Source organism: Henckelia pumila, chromosome 1 (genome assembly GCF_033568475.1).
Source record: "Henckelia pumila isolate YLH828 chromosome 1, ASM3356847v2, whole genome shotgun sequence".
Taxonomy (NCBI): Eukaryota; Viridiplantae; Streptophyta; class Magnoliopsida; order Lamiales; family Gesneriaceae; genus Henckelia; species Henckelia pumila.
The window spans coordinates 126,067,368-126,071,574 of NC_133120.1; positions in this window are offsets into that span (position 1 = coordinate 126,067,368).

Genomic DNA, 4,207 nt, shown 5'->3' on the forward strand with positions numbered 1-4,207 from the left:
AATTTTCGACTTGCCCATCGAATCATGGTAAGAGCGCCTAGCAACATCGCCCCATGATTCCCTAGGTATCACTGATAGTGCCTGCAAGAACCAATAGATTTTGGTTAGCGTACAGTACGGTCCCTTCATCCATATGTCCCGATCGAATCAACAACCATTGGTAAATCGAGAGCCGTTCGAGATTCGATAACTATGCAATACATCTTGAAGATCAAATAGTGACATCGCATGTGCTACTAAGAAACCATTTCTTAAAACACATCATGTACTCTGGCCAGAGATTCGTCACACTAATATCTCCTCAGATTGCATAGGATATCCACACTATCAAGTATGTGGTGAATCCTTGACAACAAAGCATCGACTCCTATATGTGTCGTAACTGTACCCAATCCCGATACCTGATGACCCCAATAGAGTCGGTAAATGAGTCAAAGTACAGTAATAGCATATATAGTCTCAATGATGTTTCAAGTAGTAAGGACTAATGGTGTACAACCAAAACCGCGGACTTCATCCACTCGATAAGTGATAACCACTTGGAAAGTCCGGATAGGGTAGTTCGATCATTCATCGTATGAATATCCATTTGCATGCTTTGAACATCTCTATGTTCCATACCAATGAAACGTGGTACTCGGCATCGCAAATGCTAGTCTCAATCTCAAACGATCCTTATCCCTATTAACGGACGGCTCAATCGAATAGGAACTGTTTAGAATATACAGTGACTATAAGATGTGTTTCATGATAGCCATCCCCATGTGCCACCACATCTTACATACACTATAGTATATTCAAGGTCTTCATCTAAACATCTTATAGTATGTCACAACATAATAATATGATAAAAGATAAAGCAAATGCCATTATGAAAGTGTAAATTATATTAAACAAAAGATTGTTTATACATAGAGTCATCAAAGCCCTTAGCCACAAGTTGGCTCACCGGGCACCCACTCTTTCAATCTCCCACTTGCCCTAAAACCAACTAGTCATACTACGCAGTCCCATTGCTTCGCGATGTTTGTCAAATAATGGTCCTGGCAAGGGCTTAGTAAGTGGATCAGCGATATTGTCTGCAGAGGCCACTCTCTCGACAGTGATGTCTCCTCTTTCCACGATCTCCCGAATGATGTGGTATTTCCTCAGTACGTGTTTGGATCTTTGATGAGATCTTGGTTCCTTTGCCTGAGCAACGGCACCCGTGTTGTCACAGTACACCGGGACTAGACCAACAACTTCAGGAATAACGCCCAACTCTTGGACGAAATTCCTCATCCAAACGGCCTCTTTAGCAGCAGCTGATGCCGCAATGTATTCTGCCTCAGTGGTGGAATCCGCTGTGGTGTCCTGCTTGGAACTCTTCCATGAGACAGCACCGCCATTGAGCATGAACACAAATCCAGAGGTTGACTTCGAGTCATCCACGTCACTTTGGAAGCTAGAGTCGGTATAGCCTTCCAATTTCAATTCTCTTCCTCCATATACCATGAACATATTCTTAGTTCTTCGTAAGTACTTAAGAATATCCTTCACGGCTTTCCAATGCATTTGACCGGGATTTGCTTGATATCTGCTCGTGACACTCAGAGCAAATGCTACATCCGATCTGGTAGATATCATCCCATACATGATACTACCTATGGCTGACGCATATGGTACATGTGTCATTTTCTCTATCTCTTCATCAGTCTTGGGACACATGGACTTGGATAGAGAAACTCCATGACACATAGGTAGATGTCCTCTCTTGGACCCATCCATTGAAAACCTTTTCAATATGGTGTCGATGTAGGTTGATTGAGTGAGTCCTATCATTCTTTTAGATCTATCTCTATAGATCTGAATTCCTAGAATATAGGATGCCTCACCTAAATCCTTCATCGAGAATCTACCTGATAACCATATCTTTGTTGACTGCAACATCCCTACATCATTCCCAATGAGTAAGATGTCATCAACATAAAGTACTAAGAATGTCACAGCATCCTTAACTACTTTCTTGTACACGCATGGTTCCTCCGGGTTCTTGATGAAACCAAAATCCTTTATTGTTTCATCAAATTTCTGGTTCCAACTTCTTGATGCTTGTTAGAGACCATAGATTGATCTTTGAAGCTTGCATACCTTATGCTCGCTTCCCATGGATGTGTATCCCTCAGGCTGCGTCATATAGATCTCTTCCTTAATGTTTTCATTAAGAAATGCAGTCTTCACATCTATTTGCCATATCTCATAGTCATACCAAGCAGCTATGGCAATAAGGATTCTTATGGACTTGAACATTGCAACTGGTGAAAAGGTTTCATCATAGTCAACTCCTTGTCTTTGAGTATAACCTTTCGCCACCAATCGTGCCTTGTAGGTCAATACCTTACCATCAGGCCCAAGCTTTCTCTTGTAGATCCATTTACACCCTATTGGAACAATTCCATCGGGAGGATCTACTAAAGACCAAACTTGGTTTGTATGCATCGAATCTATTTCCGACTGCATAGCTTCAAGCCATAAATTTGAATCCGCATCAGAAATTGCTTCCTTGAAGTTTCTTGGATCACATCCAATGTCGGGTTCATCTTGATCCCCTTCAAGAAGAAGACCATATCGAATAGGAGGTCTAAAAGTCCTCTCGGATCTTCTAGGTATAGGCGTGTCCATCAATGGTTCCTGAGGTGTAGGATCATTATTTTGTATCTTGGGTTCTTCTCGAATTTCTTCGAGTTCCATCATCTCGCCTTTCTTATCCAATAAGAACTCCTTCTCCAAGAAGGTGGCATTCCTTGAAACAAACACTTTTGTTTCAGTAGGATGATAGAAATAATATCCGATTGAATTCTTCGGATACCCTACAAAATAACATAAGGTGGATCGACTATCAAACTTATCTCCCACTGTCTGCTTCACGTAAGCAGGACATCCCCAAATCCTCAAGTACGAATACTTAGGAGTTTTTCCATTCCATAACTCGTATGGTGTTTTATCCACTGCTTTGGTGTGGACGTTGTTCAACAACAATACCGCCGTTTCAAGTGCATAGCCCCAAAACGAAGGTGGAAGCTCAGTGAAGCTCATCATGGATCGAACCATGTCCAACAAAGTTCGATTACGATGCTCCGATACACCATTCAGCTGAGGTGTCATAGGAGGAGTCCACTGAGAGAGAATCTCATTCTCTTTCAGATAGTCCAAAAACTCGGTACTTAAGTATTCTCCACCTCGATCCGATCGAAGTGCTTTAATATTTTTACCTAGCTTGTTTTCTACTTCAGCCTTGAATTCTTTGAACTTTTCAAATGCTTCAGAATTATATTTCATTAAATATAAATACCCATACCTTGAATAATCATCAGTAAAGGTAATGAAGTAGGTGTGGCCAAATTGAGTACCAATTCTAAATGGACCACAAACATCTGAATGGATCAAATCCAACAGATTTTGACTACGCTCAGGTTTCCCCTTAAAAGGAGATTTAGTCATTTTTTCTTTCAGCCAGGACTCACAAGTAGGTAGAGAGTTAATATCAGACATATCAAACATGCCCTCTCCCACTAGCTTGTTCATCCTCTTTGAGGAAATATGACCTAGCCTAGCATGCCAAAGGTTTGCCGGGTTTTGACTATCGATTTTCCTTTTGTTCGTTGTTACCGGTTTATCAACATAATTTATTGGAACGTCTTTTAATTTTAAGTTATATAGATCGTTTTCAAGTTTTCCATTTCCAATCAAACATTCATTCTTGTAAATATTGCAAATCTCATTCACAAAATTGCAAGAAAAACCATCTCTATCAAGCATAAAAACAGAAATAATGTTTTTAATCAAATCTGGAACAAATAAAACATCTCTCAAAAGTAACTTAAAATCGTTCTGCAAAATTAAATAAACGTCTCCCACAGCTTTGGCTTCAACTCTAGAACCATTTCCGAGCCTCAGCTGGGTCTCACCCATTCTAAGCTTGCGAATTCTTGTCATCACCTGCAAATCATTGCAAATGTGAGATCCACATCCGGTATCCAATACCCAAGAAGTAGTATTAAGTGAAATATTTATTTCAATATAGAACATACCCTTCGCAGTTCGCAACTGCTCTAGATATTCCTTGCAGTTACGTTTCCAATGACCGGATTTCTTGCAGTGATGGCAAACATCCTTGGACTTTTCCATGTTTGAAGCCTTTGTCTTGTTCTTCTTCTCGGGTCCGGTT